Source organism: Callithrix jacchus, chromosome 9, assembly GCF_049354715.1.
Source record: "Callithrix jacchus isolate 240 chromosome 9, calJac240_pri, whole genome shotgun sequence".
In the NCBI taxonomy this organism is placed as follows: Eukaryota; Metazoa; Chordata; class Mammalia; order Primates; family Cebidae; genus Callithrix; species Callithrix jacchus.
This window is the reverse complement of record NC_133510.1, coordinates 119,103,560-119,128,595: the sequence shown is the minus strand read 5'-3', so window position 1 is coordinate 119,128,595 and position 25,036 is coordinate 119,103,560. Positions and strand designations below refer to the sequence as shown.

Below are 25,036 nucleotides of genomic sequence, written 5' to 3'. Positions count from 1 at the left end.
TAATAGTTTCACAGATTTTTTTTTTTTTTTTTTTGTAGCTCTATAAAATACTTAGTCATTTTCTGCCAGTCTATCTGAGGGAGTTACAGTATTCTGCCATTTGAATATATTTGGGGATTGTGTGAAAAGTGAGAAGAGGGATGAAGTTAGAGTCTTGGGGAACATCAACATTTGTAGAATGGGTATAGAAACAAGAATACATAAAGGAGACTGAAGAGTCTACTGGAAATGAGAATCAAGAGAGACTGTTGTTACCAGAACCATGGAATTTTAAAGTTTCAGGATTGATCAGCTGTGTCTGCCATAGTGGCATGGAAAACATGTACTATAAAGAGTATTAGATTTGGCAATTATGTAGTCATGGTGACCATAACATGGGCAGTTTCAATCAAGTTGTGAAATTGAGATTGTAGTCACTTGCATTATAAACAGGAGTTGAAGTAAAGATACTGAATGTAGTGTTCTTGCCATATATATATATATATATATATATATTTTTTTTTTTTTTTTTCTGAGACGGAGTTTCGCTGTTGTTACCCAGGCTGGAGTGCAATGGCATGATCTCGGCTCACCGCAACCTCCGCCTTCTGGGTTCAAGCAATTCTCCTGCCTCAGTCTCCCGAGTAGCTGGGACTACAGGTGCGCACCACCATGCCCAGCTAATTTTTGTATTTTTAGTAGAGACAGAGTTTCACCTTGTTGACCAGGATGGTCTCCAACTCTTGACCTTGTGATCCACCCGCCTGGGCCTCCCAAGGTGCTGGGATTACAGGCGTGAACCACCACGCCCCGCCTATTTTTAACAAGTAGCTACAAAATGCAAAACTGTTGGTTCCAGAAAGGGAGGAGACAAGCACTTAATAAGGCCTTGTGATAAAGCTTAGTATTAGTAGTAGTTTTAAAAAGTATCTTCCCTGTACCTGGTACTTTGCTTTGTAGTTTCATAAACAAACATAGGGGAATGTTAAGTTGAAAGACCACTTCAGCCAGAGGTGATGATAGTTAAATATGGTATTTGCTTTCTAGATAACTTCTCATTTAAAAAAAAAAAAAAAAATTAAAAAGTTGTGACTGTTAGTTTTTATGTTTCATTTGTGCTATTAGTGGTCTAAACAGTATACATCAACATTAGTCATTGATTATTACACTTTAAAGTAAAATATATTTAAATATATGGTGTCTATTTTCAATAAGGATTGAAAATATCTCATAGTAAAAGATATACCTTAGTTTTTAATTATTTATTATTATTATTAATTTTTTTGAGATGGAGTCTGACTCTGTCACCCAGGCTGGAGTGCAGTGGCATGATCTTAGCTCACTGCAATGTGCACCTCCCAGGTTCAAGCAGTTCTCATGCCTCGGCCCCCCACATAGCTGGGATCATAGGCATGTGCCACAACACCTCCTGATTTTATATTTTTGGTAGAGATGGGATTTCACCATATTGGCCAGGCTGGTCTCAAACTCCTGACCTCAGGTGATCCTGAGGATCATGATCAGCCCACCTCCGGCTCCCAAAGTGCTAGGATTACCGTGCCTGACCTATACCTTGTTTTTTTTTGTTTTTTTTTTTAAAGATACTAGAGAGGTTGAGTTAACGTTTATATAAAACCTTTTCCTGGTGCACTTTTTTGTGCTCTATACAAATGTTTCTTAACATCCCTATGAACTTTTTTTTGGAGAATAAGGTAGGATGATGAGAAATGAGATAGGCCAATAAGAGGAAGTAAGGTCTGGGAGGTGACCAAACAACAAGCCTGAAAGGCAGGTGATAAGATTGTAAGAGAATTGGAGGCGATTGAGGCATGGCTGCCTATTTGAGTCATAGTGTGCTGTCACTAAATGGGATCCTTTCTTTGAAAAGTGTGATCACGCTTGGTAAAATTTTCTGACTGTGGCATCTGTGTAGCAACTTGGCAGCAGGGGGGAAAGCATTATAGATTAGAATTAGAATTCAGAACATTTCTCTCTTTAGATAAGAATATTCATTTTTGAAAAGATGGTTACGAATACAGTTCAGATTGTTGCTTTTGCTTGATTTTACACATTTTTTTCTAACATTTTTTCCTCATTAATTTAAGGAAATAATTTAAAATGTTAAGAAAAAGATTATATAAATAAGTTATATTAAAATTACTCAGCTTAAGCTCGCCTTTTTTGTAGATGAATAAAACAGCAGAAATAAAGTAGCTAACACAAAACCTAACATCTGGTTATCATGTAATGGTGGCAGTTTGCCATTTGTAGTGAAGTTGGTAGTATTAATATTTAGAAAAAATTAAGGATTTTTTAATGATTTTGGTTATTTCTTGTACTAGAGGAAGCTTGCCAGTCAAACATTTATGCATCAGTTTTTATATACACAATTTGGATTGAATAAAGTAGGTATTTCTCCTATAAATCTTTCTAAATAATGGCAGTATAAGAAATGTCATATTGTATAATGATATTACCCCTAAGATATTGACCTGAGCGATTTTTTAATTTTAAAGAGGTAGTCTTTGCTAAATGTTTGAAATCACCATCATTTTGGTATGAATTTGAAAATATGGTGTTTACTAGCATTGTGGTTCTGTTGTTATCCTTTTATGGAGTCAGAGGAAAAAATTTTGAAAATGCATAATGTATATGATGACAGTGTGACTGTTGTGGAGTGTTAAAGGATATTATAAAAATAGAGCTTTTAATATGGTTTGTAGCAATTACTAGACCTGTCTCTGAGAACTTGTCGATTAAGTGTGGCTTCCATTTGTCATTTAGGATTTTATTAATAGTTGTATAAGATTGAAGTATAATAGTTTGATATTTATGGTTAAAGAATATCATGGAAAACTGAGTGCTAAGATAAAATACAGAATTTTTCCAGAAACCGTAGAGCCGCCTTCTTGATAGAACGTCCAGTCTGTTGCTGTAGTCTTCTACCTATGTCTCTTCCTTGTTGTTTCTTTTGTGTTGAATCACTTTGCCCTTGTATATCCTTGTGTTAGACTGCTTTTGGTGAAACACTCTTCAGTAGAAGAACATAATGTGGTGTCAGTTGTGTAGGGATTGCCCAAGCATCATCTGGCATTTCTGCTCCCCAGCAGAAGCCGTTTTATCCCACCAGAGTTGCCCTTCACAATTCTAGCATAGTCTAAACTAATTTTCTCTTTGTTCATGTTCTTTCTCTCCCACCCTCTCTGTCTTCCCTGGCAATTCAAGTTAAATTTCGTCTCTCTTCTTTGAGTTGCTCCCTTGAGGTAACATTTCTTTTAGCATTTTACCTCTAAGTTTATCAATAGCGTGTTTATACTGCTGTTCTTAATGTTGTGTGTGTTTGTGTGTTTTATTTTAGTTTTCTCTTGAATTCGTACTATAGAAGATGAGAATTTAGTCTTCTTCCTCCTTTCTCCATTCCTACACTATTTCTAAATTCAGTCTTTAATACAGAATCATTTATTTTAGTTCCCAGTGTACATCATGATTTTACCTTTTATTCTACTTAGGATCTATAATTCCCAGCATGAAAGGTGTCATAGGTTGGGTTGAACTGAATGGGACATACTTCTCCTTTGTAAATCTATTTAGTGTGTGCTAGGATCAAAATGGAAAATGAGGTTTGAAAAGAGTAACATAAAACAAAAATTGAATTATGTCATTGAAATAGAAATAGTCTCTTCACCATTCTTATCTTGATGTTAAAAGGTGATTCTTTAAACTATATTTTATAATTGGGTTAAGGTCTTTGATTCTTCTAATTATTGGTTTTGTGTGGTTATTTATCAGTGTTACTCATTACTGAGTGGTTTGTTCAAGTTTGAGCAATTGGGCTGTTTATGTTGCTTATTTTGGTATGAGTATTTTTTAATAGAAAGGCTACAGTACTGTTGAACTTTGTCCCGTCATGTTGGATTGTGAATTGCAATTCTTATAGTAGAAATAGCCCCAACACATTTTGAGATCTTAAATGTGCTTCATATATAAAGTAGGAATTTGCACACAGAGGACCCTAGAGGGAATATTGTTAGGCAACCATTTGAGATATGATTATGTACTCCTGAAATTGAGTAGTATTGTTTATTTAGTGTTAACTGGTATTGAGATTGTAGCAAAATAAAGGGACATCATAGTATATATAATGGAAGACAATTGGCTAAAAGTATTCACACGTTAACTGAGATTTAAAAAAATGACTACATACATAGGAAGTACTTTCTACTAAAATGAAATTGGGCTGTTTGTTGACTTGTAAATTTTGGGATTTGTCATAGTGATTTAAAACATAATTGTTTCAGTGTAATATGTCAGCTCCCCACCTCTATTTCTTCTTCTTCTTCCTTTTTTTTTGTGGGGGGGTGACAGAGTCTTGCTCTGTCACTTAGGCTGGAGTGCAATGGCTTATCTTGGCTCACTGCAGCCTCCACCTCCTGGGTTTAAGTAGTTGTCCTGCTCAGCCTCCTAAGTAACTGGGATTACAAGTGCATGCCACCACACCTGGCTAATTTTTGTATTTTAGAATTTAAGCTTTATATCTGAAAATAGTTCACTTCTTTCAAATAACTTTTTTCTGCTAATGATTTGTTGTGTTCTTGAATGAGTAATATTTTTGGGCTTTAATTTCATGATTGAAAAGAAACATCACACTCAACTAGAATTCCTTAGTAAAGGAAACAAGACATTATGATATCTTTTAACAACAGTATGTGAAAATAGAAAAATTGTGATTATATGTACTTTTATGTTTTCAACTTTACCTGCAGCCCTCCATTTACCCATTCTCTGAAAGCATATAGTACTGACTTGAACACATGAGTTTGCTAAATTAGTAGAATGAGTATGTACTGTCTTGCATTATTTCTTGATCATTTCAAGCATGTTTTGTGAGTACAAAAAGGTAAGTTACCACAGGACACTTTAATAGTGGAAAGGCCTGCCCTTTTCCCTAACCCTTAGAAACACATGGTGCTAAAAATACCCAGTAAAAATTGATAAAATCATTAAGTAGATTTTAAACTAGAGAATTCTTCCATTGAGGCCAGTTGGCCTGACCCACACGATGAATACTCAGAATTCTAAATTTTTAGCTTAAGAATTATGAATTTTTGTACATGCATTGTTTTCAGGAAAGTGATGAACATATGCATTATTACGAGTTTTCCTGATGGACCTGAATTTACCAACCAATAGCCTGCTCCTCTGAAAATAAATGACAGAAGTTTAGGACTTTATTACAAATCCCATTTGAATTAAGCTCTTAGTGTTCGTAATCAAACTGGTCTACTCACCATATGCTATGTTTCTGGTCCTGTGCTTTGCTTTTCTAAACCCTGAGTAGGGATGAAGCTAAAAGTAATAATGATGACATCCACTTTGTTGTGCAGGTTTTATTGTTTTTGTATTTTTGTGAGACAGAGTCTTGCTCTGTCTCTCAGGCAGGAGTGCAGTGATGTTATTTTGGCTCACTGCACCCTCCATCCCAGGTTCAAGTGATCCTTATGCCTCAGCTGGGATTACAGGCATGCACCACCATGCTCAGCTAATTTTTGTATTTTTAGTAGAGACAGTTGCGCCAGGTGGCCAGGCTCGTCTTGAACTTCTGGACTCAAGTGATCCACCTGCCTTGACTTCCCAAAGTGCTGGGATTACAGATATGAGCCACCACTTCCTGGCCTGCACAAGATTAAATGAGTAATAAATGTAAATGAATGAATGACTAGACAAATCTTTAAAAGCCTGTTTCATAAACTTTTCCTAGGTTCTCATAGTACCTCATTGCAGTTTTATGAATCAAACCTATCAACTTGTCAAAAATTAAATGATCCTAATTCAGGGATGAATTAGTATATATGTAACTTTTTATTATTCTTCTTCCAAATCATTTGATGTTGTTTACATATATTAACGTTCTTTGTTATATAAATCATTCATTAAAAGTGGATGGTACTTCCATACCCATTTCCTCCCTTAGACCAAATATTTTCATAGGTTTGGCTTTGGTCTTATATTCATATGTAGTTGTAAAGAGGCCTTTTGACTATTAGGACTCACTACAAGTATGGAAGTCCATTTTCAGTATTTCACACATAGTATGGAGTTCTTTTTTATTTTTTCTTTTTATAATTTAAAAAATGTGGATTGCTTCATGAATTTGCATGTCATCGTTGCGCAGGGGCCGTGTTAATCTTCTCTATGTGGTTCCAATTTTAGTTTATATGCTTCCGAGGCATACAAGAGGAAGTTCTAAGTAGTACTGAGCCAAGGGTCTTTAATAGTAAGATGAGAGAGCAACCCTGAATACAAAAGGAGGCAGCCTAGGTGAAAAGCAAACTGGACAGAAGTGGATCCAGAGTCAGTTATTAAATGAGGAAAAGAAGCAAGTTTCTTACAAACCACCAATACTTCTAGAATTTTTTTCTCATTTGGATGGACACGATTCAACACATCTAGAGATAGATTTACTTGCTTTTGACTTTGCTTCCTCCTCACCTGTTCCTCATAAGTATATCCCCAAAAGTGAAAGTTTTCCCCCTTTTTTTCCCTTCTTAGGCAAATTTGTCATTTCTGTAGCTTGAGATGAAAAGAGTGATCTAGATAAGAATGTTTGACATGCAGTAAAAAAATACTAGGAAGAATAAGTGGAAGATTGAGAGTAAAATAAATTATCTGTATTTTTAGTTTACTGGTATAGTCTGGCATTAGAAGTAACTAATTATACAAATATTGGGATTTATTCTTTTGTCCTTAGCCTTCTATTTAATGAATAGTACTAACATGTTTCTTTGGAGGGAATTTAATTCTATATCACTCAGTCATTCATTTTTTTAAAGACTTTCATTAATAGTACTTTTTAAAAAAGAATGTGTTCATAGATCATCCCAAACATTTAAACAAGTCTATTGTGTATTTTTCTGATTATAAAAGGATGGGATATGTTTATTATTTTTTTGAGACAGGGTCTCATTCTGCTGCCCATGCTGGAGTGCAGTGGCAGGATCACAGCTCACTGCAGCCTCAACTTCCTGGGCTCAGATGATCCTCCCACCTCAATCACCAGAGAAGCAGGGACTACAGGCATGTTCCACCATGCCTGGCTAATTTTTGTAGTTTGTATTTTTTATAAAGACAGGGGCTCATTATGTTTCTCAGGCTGATCTCGAACTCCTGAACTCAAGTGCGTTGGCCTTCTAAAGTGCTGGCATTATAAGCGTGTGCCACTGTGCCCCGCCTGAATATATTTATTAAATGTTAGAAATGTAGAAAATAACACAGACTTATAAGATAGTTGAATTATATTCTAGCACATAGAATCTTTTTTATACTATATATATTCCTCCAAAGTACTTAGTAATTAGTGAAATCTTTACAGTTTGACTTTTAAAAATAATTATTTCTAGATACGCTGGAAAAGGACCTCAGCATTCTAAAATACAGTTTACAGAAAGACAAAATTAGGATCCTAATGCAAATATAAAACAAATAATTGCCAGACATTTTTGTAACTCATTAATTAGTGAGGGAACAGGTGTGATATTAAAAGCAGCTTAAGGAACATTAGACTAGTTAGGACTTTATAGGAAAGTTATAAAAGAATATAACAATAAGATTGCTACGTTAGTTTCCAAAGTGGTTAATGTCTTGACTGCAGGCAATAATAGGGTCTCTTTGTTTGTCAGGACAGAAACTGTTTCTACTGGGTACAAATCTACAAGTTAACGCAAAACTTCACCAAATTTGTGACCTTTAAAAAATAATGAAATGTGGGTTGTGCAGAGTATGTTCCCTTAAATCCGAAGTTCCTCAACTTTATTGTTTTTATAATGTCCTTAGTGCCCTGTCATTTTTTTCTCTCTTTCCTGGTATTTCTAGGTCATAGAATTACCTAACAGTTCTAGTTTCTAAGTCCAAATAGTAAGTGTTTATGTACTGATAACTTAGTAACTCTTTCAACAAATAATGCACATACTGCAATAAAACAATAAAATTTACTCTTAAATAGCTGCAGTTGCTCTTTAACAGGATGTGTACGCCTGTTGAGCACTGTACAACTCAAACCAAAGAGTCAGGCTGGAAATCACTACTCTTGTTTCCTGTCTGCGTTGATTTTACCTTGTATCACAGCCACCACTGAAAAACCAGTTTCAAAAATATTTGACTTTATTGAAGGTAAGGTAGTACAGTCTGATATTGAAACTGGACTTGAGCTAGTGGTTTGCATGTTCTCTAACAGATGTTGCTTTGTTTTCCTAAAAACTGTGAAATGTTCTACAGTACCCTGTGAATTTGCTGGAGTGTTAGACCTGGGGTGCTCTAGTACATAGTTCGGAAACGTAAGGGCTAGATGATCCTCAGTTGTGCCTTTCTCCCTGTATGGCATTGAAAGAACAGGCTGTCCTCCTTTCACCTTATGTGAAACTTTTGAATAAAATTTCTTAAGTATCCTGGAGAACTTCTAATTAGAATTGTCAGATTTTTCTTTTAAACTGCATGCTGGATGGTGGTAGAGTCACTGATTGTCCAAGTATGTTCTCTGCTCTGTTCATCCAAACACTGCGAAGTATGTAAATAGAAGGTCAGCCACCGGGCCCATCTGTTCTCGTTGACTAATCGATCATGCCACTGTGATGCACTCAAGTTATATGAGCAAAAAAAAAAAAAATCAGAAAATCCTTACAATGTTTTAAGCAAGTTTACAAAATTGTGTTGGGCTTTATTCAAAGCTGTTCTGGGCTGCATGTGGGCCAAAGTTTACAGGTTGGACAAGCTTGGCATAGCATATTCTATAACTTTTGGATCTCAGAACACCTGGTAACAACATTGACAACTCCAAGGTGCTTTTCTTTATGCGGATTATATTTATCAATATTTAAATATACAATACTAATTATTTTTAATATTTAAATATAAAATATTAAAATGGAGGCGCTTTGGAAGGTTGAGACTGGTGGATAGCTTGAGCCTTGGAGTTGAGACCATCCTACTTGACATGGTAAAACCCTGTCTCTAAAAAAAATTTAAAAAATACAAATATTAGCTGGGTGTGGCGGTATACACTTGTAGTCCCAGCTACTTGAAGGGCTAAGGCAGGAGAATCACTTGAGCCCAGGAGGTCAAGGCTGCAGTGAGCTGTGATCATGCCACTGCACTCCAGCCTGGGTGACAGAGAGAGACCCTGTCCTAAATAATAATAATAATAATAATAATAATAATAATAATAATAGTAATATGGAGAAAAAGGCTGGGTGCTGCAGCTCATGCTCATCATCCAAGCCCTTTGGGAGGCTAAGAAGGCAAGAGGATCCTTTGAGCCTAGGAGTTTGAGACCAGCCTGAGCAATATAGTGAGACTTCCCATCTCTACAAAAGGTAAAAGAATGTTAGCTGGGCATGGGGCATGTGCCAGTATTCCCTGCTACTTGGGAGGCTGAGGTGGGAGGACTGGTTGAACTTTGGAGGTTGAGGCTGCAGTGAACTATAATTATACCACTGCATGTCAGTCTGGGTGACAGAGTGAGACCATGTCTCAGAAAAACCCACCATCACCATCACCAACAAATAAAACTGAGAAAAGTTATGTCTGACTTTTAAAATAATAATAATAAACCCACTACATGTTAACATAAATGATTATATTTTATCTAAAATAACAGTGTTTTAAAACAAAATGTAAGAATAACAGTACTGTTTTTGCAAATGTCTTTAATATCTGGCTTAAGTGAATACAGCTGTGTTGTAGTCTTTTGACATCATGAGTCATGTAGACTCTGGAAAACGTTATTGTACACTTGGAGAAAGAGTGAAAAAGATAAATAATGTCTTGATGTCATTCTGAAATAGTTTTGACCTGATGCCTGCTTGGAGTGGAGTTTTATATTCTTTAAGCCTTTTTTAGTCTTTATTTATTTATTTATTTATTTTGCCCTAAGATACAGATCTTGAGATTTTATATTCTTAGAAAATTACACAGTAGATGTGGTTTTATGCATTTTACTTTTAGGCAGGGGCAGGTGAACTTTTATTGTAAAGGACCAGATAATAAGTATGTTTGGCTTTTGGGGACACATGGGCTCTGTCAAAACTAGTCAAGTTTCACATTATATTCAGAAAGCAACCATAGATGACATGTAGGCAAATAGGCATGGGTTGTTCCAAGAAAGGTTTATTTACAAGAAATGGGTGGCAGGATGTAATTTGCCTTGAGGCCATAGTTTGCTGACCTCTGCTCTTAAGAGGGAAATTAGTGTTCAGACAAATTAATCAATTAGCTGAGAACCACGCATATACAAAGTCTAGGATCCTGGATTTAAATTCAGGCCTTTCTAGGTTCATAACCATTATGTTTTCGCAGTTATTTATACTGCTTTCATTAATAAAGTTAATGATTATAAATTAGTTGTAGAAATTATTATTTATTATAAAGTATTAAAATAACTTATTTCTTTACAGAATTGCATAGAGGCTGGCATTTAGAATTGCCCAAGAAATGATTGGAGGAATGTTTAAGTCTTTATCATAATAAATCATATGCACAGCAGAGCATTTTAATTCTTTTTTTTTGGAGATAGCATCTTACTCTGTCACTCAGGCTGGAGTACAGTGGTGTGATTGATCTCAGCTTACTGCAGACTCTGCCTCCTGAGTTGAAGCAATTCTTGTGCTTCAGCCTCCTGAATAGCTGGGACTACAGGTACATGCCACCATGCCCACCTAATGTTGTGTATTTTTAGTAGAGACAGGGGTTTCACTATGTTGGTCAGGGTGGTCTTGGATTCCTGATCTCAAGTGATCTGCCTGCCTCAGCCTCCCAAAGTGCTGAGATTACAGGCATGAGCCACGGCACCTGGTCAATTATTTTGTTAATTCACTGAACTGTGTATACCTAAAAAATGTTTTCCTTTCAATAGATAAGCTCTCTAATTATTTTATCCTATTTAAGTTATTTGAAATGGAAAGTACATGTATATGATACAAAATTTAGCTCCACAGAATTGGACAGGGTAAGAAAGTAAGTCTTCTGTCTCCACTGCCTGGCCACCCTGTTTTTGTTCTAGTGTTAAACCCTGTTACCAGTTCATTTTCATCCTTACAGAGATTAGTCTGTGCATATATACACAAATGTGTATGTATGTATTTCCCTTTTTTATACAGATAGTATATCCAGTGATATACATACTCTACTCAGTGTTCCATTCCTTTATTTTTACTTAATAGTTATATGACATTTGGTCCGAGTATATGCATATGTGACTGTCAACTGTTTGAAAGCAAGAAGATACTTTATATTCACTCTAAATACTTGTTCTACCTTATTTACTAATTTCCTAATATATTTGTTTGGTTGTGTATATTCTGTGAGTAGCTCTTCTAACAGTAGTTTTTCTCAAAGAAAAGTGATCTTGCTTTGGTCATTAGTGGGAATGTGTAAAATAACTTGAAAAAGTCCTGCCAAGTAATTTGGTATTATTATGAAGATAAGACATAAACACTTAAAGCCATTAGAGGTAAGACACTGTTATAGTTAGTATTTTGATCTGTTAAGTAGATGATAAGAAGTAAAGGTGAAAACAGGTAGTAGATACTGATACGGGCTCTAGTGAAGAAGAGATATTTATGAAGTTAAAATGGGTTTTGACAAGTCTGTAAGGTTTGGATGGCTTGGGGTGGAATCAAGAGGAGAGAAGCAGCAGTAAGACAAACACGTCACTGTGGTGTCTCAAGGAAAGACTGCACTGACTAGAGAGGAAAGTGCATGCTTAGCAGCCATGAAAGATATGAAGAGGTTACCCTAGAAATAGGACTCCTGAGACCCAGAGAGTAGCAGAGACACTATTTTATGTCTATTTGTGCTCTGCCCTTTGGTCCCAAGATGTATAAAAGATGATGAATTACTTTCCAGAATTGATAGTAATGACTCAAAAGTCAGGATAGTTGCTTGTTAGAATTTAAGAATTGTGTGGTTCCAGGGCTACAGATAAACATGGTCTTGATATTTAAAGATTAAAAAAAAAAAAGCTTTTAAAAACCCTCAAAAACAAGCCTTCTTTTGAGGGCTTGCTCTTGACTCCTCGCTTCTGCAGAAGGAGAATTCTGCAGAATTCATTATTGTGTCCTGGGATTGTTTTTAGTGAGTGCTTTTGTAGTTTTTGTTTTGTTTTGTTAAAACAAAGTTTTGTAGTTTTATATTTTGTTTGTAAGAGAAAGCCTTGGTCTGTCACCCAGGCTGGAGTACAGTAGTGTGATGATAGCTCACTGCAGCCTCCAACTCCTGGGCTCAAGCAGTCCTCCTGCCTTAGCCTCCTGAGTGACAGAGACTACAGGTGTGTGCCACCATGCCTGGCTTATTTTTCTATTTTTGTAGAGACAGAGTCCCACTACGTTCAGGCCAGTGTTGAATTCCTGGTCTCAGGCAGTCCTCTGGCCTCCGCCTCCCAGTGTGTTGGCATTACAAGCATGTGCCACCATGCTTAGCCCCCATTGAGTGCCTTTTGTATTATTTTATTTTGTCCTCTGCCAAGGATTTTAGCACATAAAATCTTTAGACTCCTATGGCTTATGTTAATTTTTTGAGGCTAGAGCGTATCTCACACTATTGAAGTTGAGAAACACCTGAAACGTATTATAGCATATTCTTTATGGTACAGTCTGGTGCCACTATAGCTTCTCTGGATCGATTTAATCAATTGGCATCTTCTTCAAACTTTAAGGGAAGTTGCTAGCAGAAAGGAAGTCTATTTCTTGGAGCCTGCAGGTCTAGATTTGTACTCAAAGACAAATTGAAGTGACAGGGTCCAAAGCTACAATGTGAAGAGGTTCAGTAGCACAGCTTCAAGTTGGAAGGAAAAGGAACGGTTACCTGCAAGTTAGGACTGGCATTTGTTGAGATACTATGCTAGTAAATGCTTTATATCAATTATTTACAGTGTTCACTACATACCGGGTTCTTTGTGTTATTTTCTTTGGTTTTACAGCTGAGGAAGTGGAGTCCTAGGGAATCATATTGCACAGATCTAGAAGGTGCTGAGAGCACATTTTAAAGGAGAAAGGCAAGACATTTATGCAAACTGCTTGCACAGTGCTTTATGTCTTGTTACCTCCCACGGTAGCTTTCTGAGATTAAGTGGTAATAGTAGTAGTGATGCTCCTAATTTTAGTTAAAGGAGTTGAGATACATGGGGATAAGCAGCTTGTCCAAGATAACTCTGCTAAGGTGGGGGCGGGGGGCAGGCAGCTGCCAGAACAGTCTGATTCCAAGTTTCTTGCACTTTTTCTTAGCAAAGAAATAAATACCATATTTCCCCCAAAATGAAAAAAAGTTAGATATAGCGGTTTAGTGTTAAGTGTGAAATATTAAAAAAGAAACAAAAAAACAGTGATTATTTTTTAGCCTCTGGACTAGAAAGTATAATGGCAAACAATGGAAAAACTATTTGTGGAAGACCAGACACTGCAGAGCCTTCTAGACTTTGAAGAAGATTCCTAATCCTGTTTTTTTTTTTTTTTTTAAATGAACCTTGCTTGCACAATAAAGCTCCAAGCAGGATTTTAAATACATATGGAAGAAGAAGAAGAAGAAAGTGGTTTCCATCCTTATACATTCTCTCAATTGAAAGGCACTGGTCTGCATACTTGCCCTGAGGGGCTAAGCTGGATCCTGCTCTGTCAAAGCTCCCTTGTGGTAGTAACATGTCTGTGCCTTCCTCTGAGCTGTCAAACTGAACATTTTTAGTGTAGTCAAGTATCTCCAATCAATTTGAATCTTAGGGTTAAAAGAATAGAGAACAGGAGTATGGAGTGGTGAGGCTTCTGTCTTCCTCTTGAAGGTTTGCCTAAATATTCAGTAATTTGCTTTGGAGGACACATATTTTTCTTTTTTAACATTTAACCAAACTTAGTTATGGAAGGAAAAAAAATATCATTTTCCCCCTCCTTTATTCATTTTATCTGTTAAGTGAGATATAAGAAAAATATTCTTTTTTTTTTTTTTTTTTTAGACAGAGTCTTGCTTTTTTTGCCCAGGCTGGATGTCATAACACGATCTTGGCTCGCCAAAATCTCCGCCTCTTGGGTTCAAGCAATTCTCCTGCCTCAGTCTCCTGAGTAGCTGGGATTACAGGCATGCCCCACCACGCCTGGATAATTTTTTGTATTTTTAGTAGAGATGGGGTTTCTCCATGTTGGTCAGGCTGGTTTTGAACTTCTAACCTTAGGTGAGTCGTCTGCCTTAACCTTCCAAACTGCTGGGATTACAGGCATGTGCCACCGTGCCTGGCCAAAAATATTCTTTTAAAGCTTAAAAATTAAGCATATTTTAAATGCTAAAGAAGACTGAGTTTTTTTTGGTGGTGGTGGTTCTTGTTTTGTAACAGAGTCTTTCTCTGTCACCCGGGCTGGAGTGCAGTGTGGCAAGATCTTGGCTCACTGCAACCTCTGCCTCCTGCGTTCAAGTGATTCTCCTTGCCTCAGTCTCATGATTAGCTGGGATTACAGCTAGAACTACAGGCTCACACCACCATGCCCACTTAATTTATGTATTTTTAGTAGAGATGGGGTTTTGCTATGTTGGACGGGTTGGTCTTGAACTCCTGACCTCAATGACTGCTCGCCTCGGCCCCTCAAAGTGCTGGGATTATAGGTGTGAGTCACTGTTCCCAGCCAGACTTCAAGTTTTAATGTTTAATAGTATGTTTTATTTAAGGTATGTGACTGGGGAGAAAGCTGCAATAGAGAAATACACATTAATAATAAATTGTGAGAAAGCAGCTTTGATAACCATATGACCCTGTTGTCAGTCACATAAAGCTGTGAGGAAAAATGCAATGATACATCTTACTCTTCTCTGATAGAGGATGAATATTAAGTTGAAAAGAGTAATTTCGTGCATTCAGATCTATCATTAGGGAGATCAGTAATTGAATTAGTATTTAGAGAAAGAAGGTATGACCCATCAGTCAATTAGGAAGCAGAAGATAATATCATCTCACAGTCCCTACCAGAGGTATAATTTATGTGATTTAGAAGATTTCAAACATTTAATTTCTGACATATGTTTGGAAAGCATTGTAATAAAATCAGCTCAGGTCAAGGGCTGAACATACATTTATTTACCTTCTTCAATAATAGATTTTGGGTTTTTACCAAGTTTATCTTTTATCTCTTCTCACCTTTTGTTTAGCAAGTTAAACATTTCCAGAATAGATAGGTTTTTTTTGTTTTGACCGTTAATTATTTTCATGATAGGGAAATTAATTTCCATGTTCTTTTACATTTGTTCACTTCTTGTTCTTCTTTCAGTATTTGAATGATTGCACTGAACGATTGAATGAGAGAATAGTAACCTAAGACCAGTTAATATAACATTGAGTCCACTGGGGTGGTGACAACGGTGTAGTTTCATTCTTGTTTTCCTAAGAGAGCTAGATTGTTGGAACTCATGTAGACTGCTCAAGCTATCAGAGCTAGCTGGAGCCAGACTGGACGTCTTTTCTCTCCTTTTCTAGTTCGTCGAAAGAACTTTCTGCTGTATTACATTGCCTTCCGTGATTTAAGTACTTTTTTAAAAAAAATTAAGAGTTTAAAAAATTATAAAAATAATACATACTCATGAAAGAATTAGGCAGTATAAAAGACTGTAAGTTGAGAAACGGAAGTCCCATCCTTTACCTCCTGCTTTGCCTTGTCACCAGACATATTCACAAGGAATGGTCTCTAATAGTCTTTCAGAATATTCTTACACTGTATCTATACACAAGTAATTTTACGTATAATCTACCATAACATTAAGCATAATTAAATACTTACTTTAATTCAAATTCTTAGTACCCGAGTGTGGACTTTCAAATGACTCAATGCTATTTTTTAACAAATGAACCTAATTTGTTTTGTTACTGGAGCTGGAAGGACTTGAAAGGTAAGATTGCCCATTTATAGTAAATAAGAGGTTGAATGATTTGTATAAACACCACAGTATTTAAATCACTAAGTGGTTCCAGTGCTTAGATTTCTGTTCTTCCCACAAATCTGTACTGCCTCTCAGTTAATTTTATAAGCTTCAAAGTGAACTGTGGGCTAGGTGCTGTGGCTCACGCCTGTAATCCCAGCAATTTGGGAGGCTGAGGTGGGTGGATCACCTGAGGTCAGGAGTTTGAGACCAGCCTGGCCAACACAGTAAAACCCTGTCTCTACTAAAAATACAAAAATTAGCCAGGGGTGGTGGTGTGCACCTGTGATCCCAGCTACTCAGGAGGCTGAGGCAGGAGAATTGCTTGAACCTGGGAGGTGGAGGTTGCAGTGAGCCGAGATTAACGCCACTGCACTTTAGCCTGGGTGATAGAGTAAGATACTGTCTCAAACACACACACCCACCCACCCACCCAAAAAACTGGTGAACTGTATATTGTAAACGGGCATATTTCATGTGTGTACTAAAAAGTCTGTTTGCAAAATTGAATTCGTGAACTAATACAGCACGTAGCAGGCACTTGAATATTTGGACTGAAATTAGTCTAATTCTTTACCGCTGTTCATGAAGAAAATGAGGGGTTTGGACCAGATCATTTTAAAGGACCTTACTCACAATAAATGCCTAGAGTTTTAGTTTCATGCTATCATAAGAAAATCCAAGAGTCAAGCTGTTTTATCTTTAGACTCCAAAAGTAATTGTGTTCAGTAGCTGGTCCTGACTATATATTTCCCTACAAGCATGTGTCTACTTGTGTACTGCGTTATTTGGTGAACTAGTGCCAGGGTTTCTATTAATCCTTTTCTGCAGTTGCTTGTTGCAGTTGAAGGAAAGTTTTACAAATGCAGAGAGTTGCGAAATGGAGCCAGGATTGTTAGGCAACTTCCAATGGGAATAGAATGTAATCCCATGCATTTCAAATCAGATCACAACTTCTGTATCAGCGAGCTAATTTATAAGCTCATAGTACTTCTTATACCAGGGTAGTATGGTTGGAAATGGGGATATGGAGCAGAAAGGGAATTTAAGTGGTGGTGTTTGCGGTGTAATAGTAGTTTGAAGGAGACAGAGCATGGATCATATAAAATAATGATTACCATCCCAGAATGGGTGTGAATCTGCCCATCACCTGGACACAAAATGTAATGTAGTTTGCTAATCCGTTATGGCCTATATATATATGTAATGTTTCTGGTAACTCCCAAGGTTTTATAAAATTCCTCTGAGGACTGCTTGTTTTGTTTACTTGCTAATCACATAATATGATGAAAATTTCGTTGGGGTTTAGCACTGTGCATAAAGGGTCTTTAACAAGAGTATCTGCAGAATGAGAAGCCTGCTTGTTCTTTAAATGGCAAATAAAAAATTTGCTTAGAAATCCATTTAAGCATATAATAAAAACTAGTTCTAGCTTGATTAACATTAAATCAAATAAGGTGTAGAAACTGAAAATTTTTTCCAAGTTAAATTGTTTGAGATATAAGGAGCTATTTATTCAGACCGATTCTGAACACTGAATTATCACAGTATTGAAGTACTTTGTACTGATCTGATTAATTTGAGCTCACTCATGATTCAAAATGACAGTAAAAGATGTTTAAGAGGATCATTTGTAACATTGTGTTAATTATTACTAGTTTAGAACATTGAAAGGTACAGAACTAGTCTTATCTGCCCTATAAATTAAAGTAAAATAAAATAATATCAAATCAGCCTTTAGCATCGATGGTAGGTAGGACCCAGAAAGACGCTATCATACTATCAGTGTTTGCCAGTTGAACAGGGCTTGAGGGGAAGGGAGAAAGGGTCATTACTTGACTGTTTTGTATTTTCCTTGCCTTTTATTAGCTGATGCAAGGCTTAGATTTTGAGATTGGCCTTTGGGAACAGGGGAGAAATTAATGCTAATATAGTGTATTGAAAGTGTAGATGTCTTTTGAATAGTTATTAATTTAAATAGCATTGATTCTCCCTGAAAGTTTGTGTTCATAAGAGGGCTCCATATTTAGAAGCTAAAACATGTTATGGTTGGGTGATACCTATTGAGTGACTTGGTCTTATCTGTACTGTGGAAGAGAATGAACTTTAATTCCAAGTTTTGTCATTAACTAGTAATCAGTTTGTAACCATATGACTCATTATGTAAAATTTGTTTTAAGTTTTTAAAAAATTTTAGTTGAATTCAAGTCAAACATCATCTGACTGAATTTAAGTTAAGCATAAGAAGTGGGCCAGGCATGGTGGCTCATGCCTATAATCCCAGCACTTTGGGAGGCCAAGGTGGGTGGATCACCCGAGGTCAGGAGTTTGATACCAGCCTGACCAATATGGGGAAACTCTATCTCCACTAAAAATAAAAAATTAACTGAGCATGGTGGCACATGCCTATAATCTCAGCTACTCAGGAGGCTGAAGCAGACGAATCGCTTGAACCCAAGAGATAGAAGTTTTGGTGAGCCGAGATCATGCCATTGCACTCCAGCCTGGCTGACTATGTCTCAAAAAAAAAAAAAAAAAAAAAGAAATGGAGAAAATTATTTATTATTTTAAAACCATTTTATGTAGAGTTAAATGTTTCACCTGTTAGAAGCACATTTCTTTCTTGAAGCACCTTGACAGTAATAATTTTGGTTCATGAAACTTCATCAATTTCCAAAATTGAAATAAATCATTTATCTGAAAATTGAATGTCTCAAACTACATTGAAAAGTAAAGCTGATATTAAAGTACTGGTGGAAGTGTTGTTTTCTCCGTATCCTTGTATTTTTCAGTTTTCTTCAGTGAACATTTATTACTTTTTTAATTAAAATACTAATTTTTTTGGAAAAAGAAAATAGTAAATTTAATTCTCTTTGGAATTTTTATATTAAGTACACTTGAGTATTTTCTTTCAAAAATTAATATCATTAGTTTATATTTGAAACTGAGTGCTAAATAATTGATAGGACCAAAATATTAGATGGTAATTATTTGTAAGATTCATTTAACAATGTTAAGAGATGTATTTGTGTATTTTATATGTTATCTCAATCAAGACCATCTTTAAGGGCCTCTAGGGTGTGTTATGCTTGTATATTAGGCTGGGCACTATGTGGTTTATTACCATTCTCATCATTATGTTAGGTGCCAGGCAAGTGTTTTAGATCCTATGAGAGACATCTTAGTGTGGTGCTAAAGAGCCTGAACTTTGAGGCTAGAATGCATGGATTCAAATCTTGTCTTTGCTGCTTTGTACCTTAGAGAGAAGTAAGTTATTTAACTTTTCTGTTTTAGTTCATCTGTAAAAGAAAGATAATTCTTGTCTCTACGTTGTAGAATTATGGAGATGAAGTGAGTTAATATTAAAAAGTGCTTAGAAGAGTGCCTTGACCTAGTTTGTAAGTATCTGCTAATTAAATAAATACCTCATTTAATCCTCCTAACAACCTTGAGAGATAAATGATAGCGTTCCCATTTTACAGATATGAAAAGTAAAGCTCAGAGAGATTATGTGACTTGCCTAAAGGTCAGATAGCTATTAATGTGGATTTGGGACTTAAATTCTGGACTTTCAGACTCCAGAATATGTGTTGGGGTTACAGTTAGTTGCCTGTGTTTATAATAGCTCCTGGACTTGGATGTGACCCCTGGCAGTTACTTAATCTATTTTAGCCTTTAATGAATCATGTCAAGAGTGAGAAATACTTACACTTTATAAACCTTGAATGTAATTATAACTGCATTTTGGTGGTTTCATTAAAAATTTTGAAAAAGTACTTGAAAACCAGTAATATAAGTTGAGTACACTTTATCCAAAATACTTGGGACCAGGAGTGTTTCAAATTTTGGATTCTTTGGATTTTGAAATATTTGCAAATATATAATTAGATATCTTGGGAATGTGACCCACGTCTAGACAAATATATCAAATACTGTATTCACAAAATATAACAAATCAACACATTCATTAGACCCTAATATGTGCAAGTAATTGATAGCTAAAAAATCAACATCAAAGAAGACTCAGTTTCAACCAGTCTTTACAAGAAACTTTATAAGAAAATTATTCATCTGCTTAATACTTAAAAGAAATGCAAAGGAAAACAAATGGGAGGTACAAATTAGCTTTACTAATGAAGCAAAAATAACAGAGAAAACAGAGAAGACAGAGAAAACCACAGGTTGGTGGTGCTTAAAGGTACCCACATACTTACCCATTGTTAATACAGGTCAATAAATCCCGTCTTTCTGAACAGTGAAACAAGTTGGCTAGGCAGCATCTACTAGGGAAATGGACAAAAGTTAGAATTGTTCTTCATGGGAAGTGAGTTCACCCAGCCAACAAGTCTTGGTTCCACGAAACATCTTTAACAGGGCTGCTCAGGATTCTTTTGGCATTATCTTCATTTTGATTCCTGTTTCTGGTGTATAGACTCTAGTTTTACGGGATACAGACACTTAAGAGGAGGCAGTGCCTTTATCATTCCCATCATTCTCATGGGACTTGGTAATGATGTTAGTGCTGCATTTTTTTTGAGTACCTTGACTCTTGTATCCAGTTTATTCCCCAGATTATAACCAGAGTTCTCAGGTTTTGAACCTTAAATTGGGATGTGCCTTTCCCCCCCATTAAATGTTTATATTTTGGAATCATACACTCTTTTAATGTGAACCACCATGAGTAAATAAATGGTGATGCCAGTGGCAGTTTGTGGTGGTACACAACAGTAACAGACAGGTATTATTTCAGGTGAGAATCTTAACAGTTTCAGGGAGAGTACAGACTTGAGTCATTAAAATGTAAATTAAGAGTTCAAATTTAAAACACAGACATTCTGAAAAGCATATGTAGAAAGTCAATTTAAGTTAGTAGATAGAATTCAGATTTCTTATTCTGAGAATAGCTGTTGCCAGTCCTAGGGCAATAAACAGAGGCAGCAGAGGTCAGAAAACAAATTTATAGGCCAGTTATTCTACTGTACTGTTTTCCACAAGCCTTGTCAAGATTTTGCCATTCATACTGTGGGTTGTGCCCAGAGATCTTTTAGTTAATCATTTTGGAAATCCTAAGCAATATATCAGGAGTGTTTAAGAAGTGGTAGTATTTGATAAATGATAATTAGCAAAACGTAGTCTTACAGATCATATTATTAGTACATTTGTATTTAATTGATACTTGTTTTAAAAGCATTTATTAAGAAAACTGTCCTGTTGAAGTGAGCCTTGTTGTTGTGGAGATTCTTCTGACCTGTGTTGTTGACAGTGTGCTTTGTTGTCCCATTAGTATTGTCAGATGTCAGATGCATCTGAGGTTGATTACAGCAGTCACATAGAACTTTCCAGTGTTAGATTAATGAAGAGCTCCTGTGCCCTGAACTTCACGTTAGATAAAGAAGCCAGTATGTTTGCTCATTGTTGGTGCATTTCCTGTGTTTATCTTTACTCAAATCTGTAAGCAAAAATGGACTTTGGTCTGAGGTTCGTACTATATTTGTGTTAGTAATTGTGGTATCTAAAAGTGACTTACATGATTAGACTTGTTAAAGTCAAACCCTTTCACATATCATCTTTCTAACACTTCAGATGATCTAATGTAATTAAACAGGTGAAATAAATTGCCATGAATAATCTCTTTGTTGTCCTTTATTGAGTCTTGTGTTCTGAACATTTGCTGCAAGCTTTATATATGCACTTACAGTTCATCCTTATTTTAATCCTGTAAAGTAAGGATTGTTAATGTTCATTTTATAGATGAAAATACGGGAGTGTCTGGTGCTTTTTGTGACTGGCGTAGATAGACATGGTACAGTTCCAAGGTGGTCTCACTTGAAAACCTATGCCTTACACTACTGCAGCAACATCACTCTAATGAATGTCACTGGGGGGGGATGCTTTATAAGAAATATTTATTTCATGCTTTTTTGCTTGTTTTGTCAGGTTTATCACAGATCATGATACCCATTATATAGCAAATATAATAGGGGAGATGAGGCATCTACTTTTCTGTAGCATTTATTGAGAACTAAAATTTACCATTTAATTATTTCATCCTATATTCTGATTAGGGATCTCCAGACTGTTATGCAAAAGGTCTATTAAAGTGCAGGGAAAAGAATATTAGAATCTCTATGTCTCTTACTCATTTCCTTTGAAAATTCCAACTTTGTATATGCTTTATATATGTAATATAAATTTAACATTAATACTTTTAACATATATAGTAACATTTTTAACATGCAAAATACATTAGTGAAATACCATACTTCATTGGTTCTAAGGTGTATTTCCCTCCCTACATTTAACATCTCAACTTCTGGTGTTTCTTACATTGAATTATCATTAGTGTTTTATTCTTTTATAATGGTTTATTAAATGACAATATGTCTGTAGTTGATATATTTCTTAGATTGAATGAAATATTGAGGCACATGTAGAAAATCAGGCACATGGTAGCTGGTAGAGTTGATGGCGCTTTTGCTCTATAGGTTTTTCTTTTGTTCTTTCAAAATTTTGAAAGTTGAAAATTCATAAGTTAGGAGTCCTCTGTATTTTGTTACAGATAAAAACTCTTACGAGATTCCGTAATTAATTGTAAAGTTCTTACATTGTTTATAATTGTCATATTACAGGATTCTCATACTTTGAAAAATTTTACAGTGTATATTAGGTTGGTGCAAAAGTAATTGCAGTTTTGACATTGAAGGTAGATAAAATTCTCACATAATACCTTAAAGTAGCACAATAGTAAAGTTAGAGAGGTTTTCAGAAGAATATTTGACATTTAACAGCATTCTTCAAGCAAGGCTAAAGATGTGAGTCCAATTTTATTCTCTAATCCTGTGAAAATAAATCACTCATTCTTGCTGTTTACCTATACAAAGTGTGACACAAATGAGTTTTCTTTGCATAGAAAGTAAGTTGTTTTCTTCACTCATAGGCCACATTAAAGAAATACCACTCTTTATTTTTATCTTAGCATCTTCATTGAAAAATATTTGTTTCTTTTTTAAAATTTTTTATTTAAAAAACTTTTTTTTTTTTTTAAAGGCTAGTCAAGTGAAGCAGTGGGAGTGGAGAAGGAACAAAGAAATCTGTAACTGGTTGTGATCAATTAGTTGTAAACACTGCTGCACTCGGACCAGCCGAAAAATATTAATATTTCTTTCAGTGAAAACTGTTTACCGTTTTTACTTTTGTGTGTCCAGAGTGCATGTGCATTTCATCATAGCTGCCCCTCAGTCTTACTTATTGAGAAGAAAATGGAACTGTGTGTGTGCACATGCGCACATGTGTGAGTGTGAGAGAGGCAGAAAGACAATCCGACTCGATCGCTTTTACAAATGCATTTACAGTCTATCACCTTTGTTTTACTTGAGCATTTACACACAGATTCTGCAGAGTTATGTAGTTGTATAGCTCCTTCTCACACATGGGAGAGCGCTCTACTTAAGCAGAAAAACTACAACTGATGTACTGTTTTCTTTACTGCGTTGGTCCAGTGCTGTAGTAGAGCAGCTGTCATTGTTTTTGCACAGTTCTGTTTTTCTTCCAAAACTGCCGGTGGCAATTTGTACTCATTCTTTATTACCCAAGGGTTTTGCAAGCAATAAAATAATGTATCTGACTGCTTAATGGCCTAATGTGACTCCCTTTTCAGAAAAACAGCAAAGTAGAAGACTTCTTTCACTTTTCCTCTTCGCTGACCATGCGGTATTAGGCCTGTTGGGACATGTTTTATGATGTGCTGCCAGAATGCAGGAGGAGATACTACTGTATTGGAATAATATTTTCTTCAGAATCTTGTACACTGTTTATAAATAAAGCTCAGATATGGTCAGAAGGAATATTAAATGGCCTACATGTAACTTATCTATCTTGGAGGGAAATTTACTAATGTGATAATCTCATGTTTAACATAATTTAAAAAATTATCTTTAGATCATATTGAAAAATCAATATGACACTGATGGTGAAAGTGAAGTGCTAAAATACTTTCATTTTTGCCATCGATTTATTATACTCAGCATGTATATGCGTGTGTGTGTATGTGCGTATTATTTTTACTATTCTCCCAGTCCTTATTTAAGCGCATACCACATATACTATTATTTTCAGACACACACACACACACACACACACACACACACACACCCCTACATGCTGCATAATGACATTTCATCCTACCGTGGACTGCATATGTAACAGTAGTACCAAAAGATTATAATGGAGCATATGCAGAAACCTGTTGTGTGGCACGTGATATTGGCATTGCAGATCAAGTAACAGAAATGACTGATATTTAGTAATGGTGCTGGGACATTTGATTATCCCTGTAAAATTTTTATATAAATAAATGTATGTCATCTAGGTTTGTCTAGGTACACTCTATGATGTTTGTACAGTGATGAAATCACCTAATGACGCTTTTCTCAGAAGATACTCTCATTGTCGCTTGACAGTATTTACATATATACATGTATTTTTTTAAAAAGCCTACTTAGATGCCACACATTGTGCTAGATGCTGGTGATATAACATTGAGCAAAATTGATGGGGCCCTTGTCCTCACACCATTTATAATTGAGTAGTACTCTACAATGTGGAGATCAGGTACATAATGGTGTGATGAGGCTCAGTGCTGTACCAGTGTCAGATGCAAAAGCTGTAAGTAGAAGAAATTTTCTTTTGGCAGTGTAGTACCATAGAAGGCTCAGTTGCTTTGTTGTGTGTTTAAGCAGTCTTCCTTGTCTGCCTTCACCAAAGCAGCCCACTGTTAGACATGCTGAGTATTAATGAGACCCTGGGAACTCCCTTCTCCAGCTAAGAAATCAAGTAAGCTGTTGTCAAAGCTTCTGGCTTTCCCAGTCGTGCTTTCTTCCCCAGGCCCGAGATTCCAGATTTTTTGGGAGCAGAGAAGCTTGTTCAAATTGACCTCTTTTCATAAGAAATAAGTACAGCTGGCCCTCCACATCTGTGAGTTCTGCATCCAAGGATGCAACCAACCACAAATTAAATATATTTTTCTAAAGTACGTCTCTACATATTCAGCTGGCTAGATCTGAGTATGTACAGACTTTTTTCTTGTAATTATTCCCCAAATAATATTGTCTACTATTTATAT

General features: G+C 35.9%; 1 protein-coding gene and 1 non-coding gene across 5 annotated transcripts in view; one reads left to right on the top strand and one right to left on the bottom strand.

Moving 5' to 3' along the window:
• The window catches only part of MED13L (mediator complex subunit 13L), a 306,319-nt gene that overhangs the window by 177,470 nt on the left and 103,813 nt on the right, over positions 1–25,036 (top strand). The window lies entirely within an intron of this gene.
• LOC118144591 (U6 spliceosomal RNA) lies at positions 6,107–6,209 on the bottom strand. The gene has a single exon (XR_004729359.2). It is a non-coding gene; the product is annotated as a U6 spliceosomal RNA (small nuclear RNA).